This window comes from Capsicum annuum, chromosome 2 (assembly GCF_002878395.1).
Source record: "Capsicum annuum cultivar UCD-10X-F1 chromosome 2, UCD10Xv1.1, whole genome shotgun sequence".
In the NCBI taxonomy this organism is placed as follows: domain Eukaryota; kingdom Viridiplantae; phylum Streptophyta; class Magnoliopsida; order Solanales; family Solanaceae; genus Capsicum; species Capsicum annuum.
Genome location: NC_061112.1, coordinates 133,364,494 through 133,377,475, shown reverse-complemented (window position 1 = coordinate 133,377,475; position 12,982 = coordinate 133,364,494).

Genomic DNA, 12,982 nt, shown 5'->3' with positions numbered 1-12,982 from the left:
TGCATCCTACTTTCTTTTTGAGATAGCCGGAGTGTCAAGGCACCTAGTGAAGAATTATAGTCACATATTAAGCGGGGTTCAAATCAGCAACGAAGGCGGTGTTGCCCTACTACCGACCAAGTTGTCCCTCTCCGACTCGAATGTCCGCTCGGGTAAGCCAGTCTAGACACCTATCCCTTCTAGGCTTAAACTTAGAAGAACTGAAAATTCAGAATCTGATTATCCCTATTAGGTGCCGCTTTATTTGCATCATATGCATTTGATTTAGCGGGACTCGGCATAGGGGCCGGTTCTGTCTAGGTCAGTTAACCTACTTTATAAAGACCAACATGTGCATCCTACGTGCTCTTTGAAATTTGTTTGGAAGGCTGTTTGTTTGTTGACCGGCTTTAAGCAACTTTAAAATGCAAGAGATTAAATTATCCTCACATTTAGTGAATCATTTTTTAAAAAGAAAAAATTTATTTTTAAAAGAAAGAAAAAAATTTAGTAACATAGTTTTACAGTCTTCATAAACTACGAGGGTCTGATTCTCACTCTTAATTGAGATACGTAGGAAGCCCTTTTTTGGGGTACGGCCCTATCTTTTGAAAAATTATTCATAAATTTATTGGGGAATGTTTTGAAAATATGATTACTTTCATAATTATTTTTCTTATTCTCAAGTTCAATTTATATATATATATATATATATAAATTACCCAAAATCTTTAGGGATTATGAGGCTAAGTTTTACAAAATAAAAAATATATATAAATCTTAATAACTCTGAATCTTTAGGGATCATGAGGCTAAGTTTTACAAAATAAAAAATATATATAAATCTTAATAGCTCTGAATCTTTAGGGATCATGAGGCTAAGTTTTTATAAAAAATATATATCTTAATATCCAGAATCTTTAGGGATTATGAGGCTAAGTTTTACAAAATAAAAAATATATATATAAATCTTAATAGCCCTGAATCTTTAGGGATCATGAGGCTAAGTTTTTACAAAAAATATAAATCTTAATAGTCCTGAACCTTTAGGGGTCTTGAGGCTGAATTTTATACGACATAATTTTCAAGAACTATGCGCACCTGATTCTCATTTTATTGAGATATAGGCAGTCCTCAATGGATTCGGTGATCTTTTAAAAAATGGTTGTCTTTCATTTTAAAAAAAAAAAAAAAAGTTGTTTTCAAAAATGAAAAAATATATTATTTAATAAATAAATAAATTTCTCATTAATAAAAAAAGGTATATTTCTTCGTATCTCCAATTTTCAAGAACTATGCACACTTGATTCTCATTTTTATTGAGATACGTAGGCAGTCCTTCGTGGATTCGGTGATTTTAAAGAAAAAATATATTTGTATTTCCTTCTAAATAAATAAAGAAGATAATTTTTTATCTATATATAAAATAAATTAATTTATTTTCAAAAATAAAATGTGTTTTATCACTATTAATGAATTCAAAAACAAAAAATATTTCTCATTCCTCAAATTAAAAGAAAAATTTGTTTCTTCATATCTCCAGCTCCACGAACTACGCACACCTGATTCTCATCTTAGCGAGATACATAGGAACCCTTTTGGGATTCGGTGATCTCTTCAAAAAAGAAGATAAAAGAAAAAGTGTTTTTGAAAAAATATTGTATTCTGACGCCTTTGTTATTTCTTATACAGTTACTTTTAGGTGGTTGGTCTTTGGTATTTTGGCTGGTCCTCCACATCACACCAAATCTAAAGAAAGTTTAGTTGTGTCCAATAAGAATATAGAGAGTGACCTCATGGATCAAACAAAGAGTAAGGAAAATGAGAGTTTAAAGGAAGAGAATTTGAGACTAAGGCAACAAATGATGGAAATGTATCAAGCTTGGGACAGTAGACATCCTCCTCCTCCGTTCCTCACTATTAAAGACTGGGGTGTGTATTCAAGTGTCAACTGGGGCATGTCTTCAAGCGTCAACCTTTTTCAAAGCTTTAAGATATCAAAATTTAAGGAACATGATGGACATAAGGATTCTGTGAAGCATTTGGGACGATATTACAATCGATCAAGGAAAATTGAAAAAGGAAAGAAGAAGAAAAACACATTTATTATCATGTCATGGCTAAAGCAGAGTTTGAGAGGTCCAACCCACCAATACTGTCAGCCTCAATCCCGAGCTTACATATTAGATCCACACAACCACATGCAACAAGGTTACTTTTTCAAAAATCCAATAAATTTCATTCCACTTTCTCAATATCCTTTGAACAATGCACAGTCGTATGCTCATTCATCTTCCTATCCACAATGGCATGCCTCGGACCCTCGGCATCATCCTCGACACTCATAAATTTACCAAGGGTCCTCTAAATCTAAGTTTTGTCCGAGGCTAGAGTTTGCAATGAGGAGGAAGACAAAGGATAATTTCACGCCAATTAGGGAGTCCTATGCCAGTTTGTTCTAGACATTGAGGCAATGGGACATGATTACTCCCATCCCTGGGTATATTCCCAATCCATATTCAAAACATTTTGATCTTAATGTACGATGTGCTTATCATTCTAATATGCAAGATCAAAGTGCTGAAGATTGTCGTATTTTGAAAAGAGAAATAGAGAAAATGATTCAAGAAAAATTGATTGCGATGCAAAATGTTGACACCTCAACCGTCCCACAGAGTTCTTCGCCAGCATGTAGTACTGCAGGATATATGGGAACAATGACTCAAGTATGGGGACCCAAAACTTATTTGTTGAAGAAAATGTGTCTGATCGTGGTAGAAGCTCGAGTTATGTTGATATGCAAATTAGTGGCTAAATTCTCAGGCTGAGAAATTGAGAAGTCACCCCTCTCCCTACTAGGAAGAAGTCTAGTAGTTTATTTTATTTTATTTTTTGTTATCCAAATTATTTTAAGGTTGTAGTTTAGGACCTATCTTGTCTGATTTTCTTATCGTTTTTGTTCAAATCCTTCTATCTTTCTGTCAACAAAATGTGTCTCTTTTATTTTTATTTCTCAATATATATTGGTTTTTTTTCTTCAAAGAGCTCTTTCTGTGGTGATTCTGGTAATATGATAAGCATGTTTAATTTTCAGTCAGATCTTAAAATCCAATCTAATGCTGAAACATTCGATCAAGAACCTAGAGTTGAAAAAAAATGTAAGAAAAAAAGTAAAGTGTTGAGATGTTTTGGGGACCTAGTTACATCCTCACTTGAATGTTTCGAGGCAATCACTTTGTGGATAAAAAATGACTTGATATTCAATGAGAAGGTTCAACTCAAGCATTTTTGAATGAGATCAACCAGAGGATATATGGTTTCAATTGTCAGAAGAAGCAAAAGAAAGTTAGCTAAAAAAAAGTGTCATCTGTTGTGAGGAAAGTACAATATAAGTGGACTTGCATGTTTCACAAGCTTAAAAGAAGTGACTCAAGTGCATGAGCTTAGTCACGATCAATGTTGGAAAAGATGCGTATGATCTTGATGTTCTACTCTCAGATTACATGTTATGTACTTGTGTTTTTAAGGATTGATATGACGAAGGCATTTCATTCTACTACCCAAATGTTGTGTCATCCTTTGTTACCCTTTTTGATCTTTAGTGTTATTTTCTTTCGTACCCCTCTTTTGGAATCAAAATAGAATATGAAAAAGTTGAAAAAAAAAATCAAGAAAAATGAATTAAAAAAAAAAAGAGTTGCAAAAAAAAAAAAGAGAAAATAAATCAAAAAATCAAAATCAAGCAAAAGAATTTAGATGCCTGAACTACGTTTGAACTGATTTTTGCTATGACAAGATACATAGGCAGCCCTACTCCAAGGTTCGGTCCAACTAAAAGAAAATTTAAATTATCAGAATGAAAGAAAACTGGGGCAAAAGTTTATTTTTTTAAAAGAATCGATTCCAAAAGTTGAATGTTTTACCCAATGTTGTGTAAATTTTGAGCCTCATGCCGACCTTTCTTTCTAACTCTATTCAAAATCCAAGTTACAACCAAAGAAGACCTTCAGATCAATCTTTGAGAATGTCAAGGATAAACACGTTATGAGTGCATGATATTTTATATTTTGGGTGTTATTTTCTAAAAAAAAAAATGAATGATGAAAATGAAAATGAAAGAGTTTTATTGGTGAAAACCCTTTCGGGCACCATAAGACGACAGTGAGTTGAGAAAGAAATGAAAATGAGATAGGCTCGATGGCAAAAACCCATTGAGGTGCCACAAGCCGAAGGAGGATAGTAATTTAGAGTGAATAAATTCAACAATGACTCAGTTTCAAACTCAATAAGTGGGCAAAAGTTGACAAATATTGGTGTGGGTAGATCTGTCTGTTTGATTCAAAATCCATGTCATAATCACCAGAATCAGTTTCCACATTCAGATAAGTTTTCTCTTTGTTTTGAAAAAGAGATGCCTATTGTCTTTTTGTTTTTGTTTTTGATTTTTTGTGTCCTTGTCATCAAACAAAAATTTTTTGTTATCTTTTGAGTCAAATTCACATTAGGTCGAGTGAGAAAGGACTCCAAACTCGCTACCAACTCATTTAAGGGTACAAAGCAAGACAAAAGGTCGATGCACAGAGATAACATTTCAAAGTAAAAGTAAGGTACTTAAGATGATTGTGATTTGACCATTTTAAACTTGTGAAAATCTAAGGGTTGTATTGAAAACTAAACTCAGAAGCATCATACAACAGAAATATGATTTGAGTTGAGGATCTCAGTAATCAGAATTCTGAGTCAGAAGTGTATGAGCATGGCAAGTGCGAGAGCGGCCACTTCAAAAGCCAAATACTACAAATCAACTACCACATGTTTTAAAAACTCACAATTTTTCTTTGTTTGGAACAGAGATGAAATAATTGTTTTCAGATAAAGGATGAGATTTCACACTTCTCTCAATGCAAGAAGCATGGTTACAGCATCCGATGCTGGATCTCGGTCATGGTAAACTTTATTCTTTGCGAGATATATTAAGATCCAGTGACACATAAATTTTTCCAATACAAATTGGGGCAAAAATTTTATGTGTGTTGTATGGGAATTTATTTTATGGGACAGGATCCTCCTGAAGAATGAAAATTTATTTTATTTTCAGGATTCTCCTAAAGAATGGGACAGGACCCTCCTGAAGAATGGAAATTTATTTTATACTCAGGACTCTCCTTAAAAATAGGACAGGACCCTCCTAAAGAATAGGAATCTATTTTATGCTCAGGACCCTCCTGAAGAATGAGAATTTATTTTATGCTCAGGACCCTCCTGAAGAATGGGACAGGACCTTCCTGAAGAATGAAAATTTATTTTTTGCTCAGGACCCTCCTGAAGAATGGCACAGAACCCTCCTGAAGAATGGGAATTTACTTTTTGCTCAGGATCCTCCTGAAGAATGGGACAGGACCCTCCTGAAAAATGATAATTTAATTTCGTTCAGAACCCTTTTGAAGAATGGGATAGGACCCTCCTGAAGAATGAGAATTTATTTTATGCTCAGTACCCTCTTGAAAAATGAGAATTTACTTTTTGCTCAGGACCTTCCTGAAGAATGGGACAGGACCCTACTGAAGAATGGAATTTATCTTATGTCCAGGACCCTCCTGAAGAATGGGATATTATTTTTCTGTTTTACTTTTTATTTTGAGTTCAGGAACATATTTGAAAAATTAAAGAAGTAACAAGTCAGGAGCCCGCCTGAAGAACGGGGTGAAGAAGTAACAAGTCAGGAGCCCACCTGAAGAACAGGGTGAAGAAGTAGCAAATCAGGAGCCCATATGAAGAATGGGGTGAACATTATCAGTGGCAAGTTCAGGAACCCGCCTGAAGAATAGGGTGAAGATTTTCAAGTCCAAGCCAGAAGAAAATTTGAAGAATAAATCAATTGTCAAATTCCTCTCTAATGCCAAAAGCCAACGAAAAGGAACATTTCATGTTTCAAGTTTAACTCAGAATAATGACTATCTCACCATTTGAGAAGTCATGAAGATTCAAGTCAAGATTCTAAAAAAGTAGCATAAAGTCGGAAACCGAAAACTCGACGGAATCTCACTGGACTTTTATCTCTTTCTCTCACTTTTTACCTTTGAACTACAAGTGACCTGATTCCCTTATAACCCAGGATATGTAGGCGGTCCAAAATTAGGACTCGGTCATATCTTTTATTTTATTTTATCTTTACTTTTTGAATAATTGGAGGATCAAAAATCATATCTTGTCTACTTCTTTGTATGAAAACTCTTCGAGATTTCACACAAAGAGGGACAAAATGTAGACACGTGATTTTTGACCCTCCCCGAGTGTAATATATTTATTTTTTGATATCAAATATTTATATTTGAACCGATATTATTTTAATTCTTACTTTATTTTAATAAATTTTTAGTTAAAAAATAATTAACTAAATGAAGTTAATTTTAGGATATTATTTATTTTTATTCCAATTTTAAAAAATAGTATACAAATTTAATATATATATATATATGTTAATAAATAAATTAGTATTTTTAATACTATTTTATTATATTTATTTTTGACTATTTATAAACTTTTATTATATTTTCTTAAATATAAAAATTAATTAATTATTATTATATTATTATTATTTTATTCATTTATGTATTTATTTATTTTATTTTATTATTATTATTATCTTCTAAAAAAAATAATAAAGATTCAAATTTGAAAACCATCCTATCCTGTCCTATCTGATAACCATTTCCCCCAAATTTCTCCTATTTAAAGACTTATTACTCTAGACAACAGACAGAAAACAACGTACTTTTCACAATCAGACAAAGACTAAGAGTAAAAAGAAAAAACAATATCAGAAAACAGAGAGAAAAGATCATCAACAAATAAAAGGAGGAAAAAGAAAAAGCGGAAGTCAGATTTCGTTGAGTTTTCGGTAACAATATTCTATATTTACAATCGTTTGAATTCATCAACAGGTTCCTATTCAATCTTACATTATTTATTATAAATTTTATTTGGAACCAAAAGATGAATGAAATTGTTTAAATAATTTTCATGTATTCTTTAGTATATGAATTTGTTGCAGTCTTATGTATATAAAATTTGATAGCATGCAGTAAATTTTCTAGTTCTGTGCATGATTAAAAAAACAAAGTAAAAAATATTTACAAGATAGTTTACTAACTCAGACACTGTAGCAACATTCATATTTTCATTCATCAAATACACAGATAGAATATAATTCACCCGCACACTATTACACATACAATAATTGTCCTCTTTGTAGACGCTCATACACTTGCACATACAAACACGGTAGAAGATAACGAGAGGGAGAGAAGAAAAATCAAAAGTTAACTCCGGTGAGGTTTTTGTCGTTGATGGGTTACGTTTTTCTTGTTTTCTCCTCATATCTCCTTTCTTTGTATTTGAATAAGATTTTGGGAAATTTAAATTATCTCATAATATACTATATAGGTTATATTAATTAAATAATAATAATAATATATCATATTTTTTTAAATTAGCAGAATATATGATTAAAATATAGTTAGTTATGTATCTGCATCATTTTTTATTATTATTATATTATTATAATTATTTTATTTTATCTTGTTCTCATTATTATTGATAAAGTTTTAATAATTTTATTATTAATTAACCGATTTAAATAATCTTTTTGCTTAAGATTTTTGTCAAGATTAATTATTTCGAATAATTAAATATTTGTCTTCATTAAGAATGCGGCATACGCATCTTTATGAGACGATTAAAATTTCAAGGATGCAATAATGCACCTTGACAAATATTATTCAAAAAATTAATTTTCACCAATTTAATACACAAGTTATAGACAGCTATTAGACATTAAAAAATAAGCAAATCTAGGCCTTCAAACATAATTCATCAAAATAGTTTTAGTCAAAATAAGTTAATAAAAGCGACCATGCTAGAACCACGGGACTCAAGGGGTACCTCACACCTTCTCCTTGGTCAACAGAATTCCTTACCCGGTCTTCTGTTTTCGCAGACCATAATAAAGAGTCATTTCCTTTTGATTAGGGATCCAAAACTCAATTTCAAGTGGCAAAGCTGTAATTAAAATAATTCCTATTCAATATCGTCACTTTAATTGGAAAAACCCTTCGACTCGATCTCCTCGAGCGAAAAAAGGGGTGTGACACTTGTTACTGGCGAGTATATATTGAAGTAATCAAGGCCTTTTTTTTTTAAGCCTTTTACTACAAGTCTTGTCTTGTATTCGTCAATAGTGCCATCTGTTTTCATCTTCCTTTTGAAGATCCATTTAGAACCTAAAAGTTTATTTTCGGGAGGAAGATCAACCAATTCCCATGTATGGTTGCTTAAGATTGAATCAATCTCACTATTGACTGCCTCTTTCCAAAAGGATGGGTCCGAGATGCCATCGCTCCTTAATTGTTTGAGGCTCTTTTTCTAAGAGAAATGTTACAAAATCTGATCCAAACAAAGTAGACGTTCTTTGACGTGTACTACGTCTTAGATTTTCTTCATTATGTACATTCTCACTTGGTTCATCTCGAGGTCGTTTAGGCCTCCCACTAGACTGTTCATGTCTAGTTTTATACGGATAAATATTTTCAAAGAATTCAGCATTGTCTGATTCAATTACCGTATTTTCATTAATATCCGGATGTTCGGATTTATGAACCAAAAATCGACATGCTTTACTACTTTTAGCATATCTTATGAACACGCAGTCCACCATCTTAGGTCCTATCTTTATCCTTTTAGGCATAGGAATTTGGACCTTTGCTAGACACCCCACACTTTAAAATATTTCAAGTTGGGTTTCCTTCCTTTCCATTTTTCATAAGGAATTGATTGTGTCTTACTATGGGAAACTCTGTTGAGTATACGATTGGCTGTAAGGATAGCCTCCCCCCATAAGTTTTGCGGTAAATCGGAACTTATAAGCAAGGCATTCATCATTTCCTTCAAAGTTTGATTTTTTCTTTCTGCAATTCCATTAGATTGAGGTGAATACGGGGCAATAGTTTGATGGATGATTCCATTCTCTACACATATTTCGGCGAAGGGAGATTCATATTCTCCGCCCCTATCACTTCTTATCATTTTTATCTTTTTATCTTAACAGATTTTCAACTTCAGTTTAATATTGCCTAAACGCATCTATTGTTTCATCCTTACTATTTAGCAAATAGACATAACAATATCTAGTGCAATCGTCAATAAAAGTTATGAAATACTTTTTCCCACCATGTGATGGTGTTGACTTTATATCACAAATGTCAGTGTGTACTAAGTCTAAAGGATTGGAATTCCTTTCAACGGACATATAAGGATGCTTTGCATACTTTGATTCCACACACGTTTGACACTTTGATTTATTGCACTCAAAGTTTGGCAAAACTTTCAAGTTAATCAGTTTTCTTAACATTTTGTAATTAACATGGCCTAAATGGTCATGCCATAAATCATAAGACTCAAGCAAATAAAATGAATTTGAACTTTTATTTATTTCAACATTCATTACATTTATCTTATAAAAGCCCTCGGTGAGATAGCCTTTTTCTACATACATTTCTCCTTTGCTAATTACAATTTTTCCAAAAAAGGTCACACATTTGAATCCGTTCTTGTCTAGAAGTGAAACAAAAATTAAATTCCTACGTAACTCATGAACATACAAGACATTGTTAAGTGTCAAGACCTTTTTTGAAGTCATTTTCAAGCATATTTTTCCTGTTCCTTCTACCTTAATAGTAGCGGAATTAGCCATGTAGATCATTTCTTCTACTTGAGCCGGAGCGAATGACGAAAACAACTCTTTGTTGGCACATACATGGCGGGTGGCACCAGAATCCATCCACCATTCGCGAGGACTTCCCACCAAGTTGTATTCTGAGAACATAACACACAAATCATCGCATTCTTTGTTGGTTTCAATCATATTTGCTTGATCCTTTTTCTTGTCTTTCTTCGGGGCACGACAATCCGTGGACTTATGGCCAATCTTTCCACAATTGAAGCATTTTCCCTTGAATTTCTTCTTGGGTTGATAGCTTTCTTGTTCAGCTTTCTTCCTTTTCTTAGAATTATTTTGGTCATCTTCTACAATATGTGCTCCATTAATTGTAGAATTTCCTTTTGACCTTCTCTCGGCAGCCTTATTATCCTCTTCAATACATAATCGGACAATAAGATCTTCGACAGTCATCTCCTTGTGTTTGTGCTTCAAGTAATTTTTGAAATCTTTCCACAGAGGTGGTAGCTTCTCAATGATTGCTGCTACTTGAAATGCATCATTCACAATCAAACCTACAAAACAGTTTATGTGAGTTCTAAGAACATTTTCAATTTGTTCAACTAAGGTATTTTTCAAAGATATACCTTCTGCCAGGAGATCGTGGATGATTACTTGCAATTCCTACGCTTGAGAGACAACTAATTTGCTATCTATCATTTTAAAGTCCAGGAACCTTGCAATAAGGAATTTCTTACCGCATCCTCCGTCTTATATTTTCGTTCAAGTGCCCCCAACAATTCCTTCGATGTCTTAGTTCCACTATAAACATTGTAAAGGTCGTCTTGTAAACCACTCAGAATATAATTTCTGCGAAGGATGTCTAAATGTTTCCAAGCCTCTACAATTACGAAACGCTCTTTGTCCGAGGTTCCCTCAGGTACCTCAGGAGCGTCTTCGTTAGTGAACCATTGCAGAAACAATAACATCTTTTGTTGCCATCGCCTAAAGTCAATGCCCGCAAATTTTTTGGGCTTTTCCACAGGTGCCATTGGTTGCAGAGCATTTGCTCGACTTGCTGAAGCAATACTGTTTGCCCCCACTGTCATAGCCGCATCTTGCATTAGACTATCGTTAGTCATTTTTCCTGTCACCACAAGACAAAAATACTTAGTATTTTTAGAATACTACTTGTAAAGTTAAACAACTTTAAATTCTTATTCTTGTTTCTAGTTAACAATGAAGTTTTTATGACTTCCAATTGTCAACGGAATGAATTTTAAACTTGTGATGAAGATTTTTTGTCTTCTAATCACTAGTTAAATTCAAACGGAGTAGAAAGCTTAAAGCTTTAATCTCCAAAAAAACAAGTTATACAGATTCTGAGTTATTTTCTTAAGATTGTAATTCTTCCTTCTACGGGTACAAGAATCTGTATACTAGAAACAACCACTTCAAGTAGTTCAAGTTTAAGAACAAGAACACAATGAATTACAAAAAAAGATACCCTCAACCCAAGATCAAAGTGATCTTTATAAGAGGTGTATTTTATTTTTAGAAATAAAGATGAAGCAGAACTGGCCAAGTCATCCGAATTCACGGAGTTTGCTTAAGAAAATAATTTTCCTCACTGTACCCGAGGTTGTGAAATTTTTCCTCCCAGGATAAAATGGCCAAACAAACCAACTGTAGTTGTACCTCAAACAATTGGAGTATCTTCGAACTCACCGAACATTTTGAGTGATCACACAAAATATTTTTAAGTCAAGAAGAGTGTTTTTATTCTGAAATATAAAAGCAGGTTTATATAGCCAGAACATGGCTCTTCCAAAAAGAGGCAATGGTTCACTTTAAAGGTTGCACCTCTTTCTGAAAATTCATATCTGCTCATCAAAGAGTGCGTTTTTTCCTGAATAGTCATGTGCAACTGAAGCACCAGTTCTGTTTGAAACATTGCAACTGTTACTGGGAGTATCAGAAAATTTTTCCTGCGTTTTTCTTTTGGTATGTTCGGATCTCAATAAATTTTGTCCGAAAAGATAGATCTCATCGATCGATCATTTGCCAAATCCAAATCCGAGCCGAGCAACGATGACAACGGCGCGAGGCATCTCTTATTTCTTGCCTCACTTACCATGTGGAGTAAGTGTTCCTGGTTATAAACAATTTCAAGTTCTCTTCTTCCACCAACGTGGGAGAAAGAGTAAACTTTCTAATTTGGGAGTACACTTTCCATTATAGTGTCTCCTTCCCTCCACTATTTTACTCTCCATTTTTTCATTCACACTTCTTTCATATACTATGAACCCAACAATAGAAACCCTATTTTTTTGTTTTTTACGAATATATTATTAAGTTCTAAAAGATTCTTTGAGATGACTAATACTATTGTCTATTGGATTAGTTAGACATATCGGATGTATATATATCTATATATATGATGAAGCTTGGGCCCTACCTTACAACGAAAAATCTCCTTTTCGTTTTCAAAATCTTCTATTCCCAGCAGCAGGAACCTCTTCTTTCATGAGCCTAGGAGTAGGGGGTAGGGGCAAGGATTTCCAGCCTGCCTGCGAAGTTCTAGCTTAAGCGTCCCCTTATCTTGTCTCAATAGTCAATATGAAGTCTTGTCTTCAGTCCTAATCAATCTGATCGAAGAAAAGAAGTTGAACTTCGGGTGCAACAACGCTCTCATTACGTACATTATGTAAAGAGCACTCGCTTATATACTGAAATGTTGAAATTTTACTCTCAAATACCTACCAAATATTGAATTATTAAATATCAATTACCAAATTTTTCAATTCGGTTCGATAATTCAATTTTCGATATTTTATGCCTAGCCCTATTAGTAAGTGTGATTTGTTTATCTTGGGTGATATGGAGGAAACATAGAAAGAATTTGAACATCATCTATTTGAGGTCGTTTAAAGTTAGATTTTTTTTTTTTTGCGTGATGTTGGATTTTGTTGTGCATGTTTTAAGGAGCTTAAATATCAATTTTGAAGGTTTTTGGAGAGTCTGACGTAAATTTGAGCTTATTTTCAAATTGAAAACGGGGAAGACAACTCGATCTTCATCAACCTAATAGTGTTTGGAATAGTTTTGGTTGAATTGAGTCGGTGGCAGTGGTAGTTTCGTGTGTGTGTGGAAGAGGAGGGGGTAACAATATGTGAAAATGGGGAAATGATTCTTGAGGTTATGTGCTATCCTTGTATATTTGTGTATTTCATCCTTTATATCTGTGCATCTCCTGCATATTAGTGTATATCCATGAAAATTTGTGCT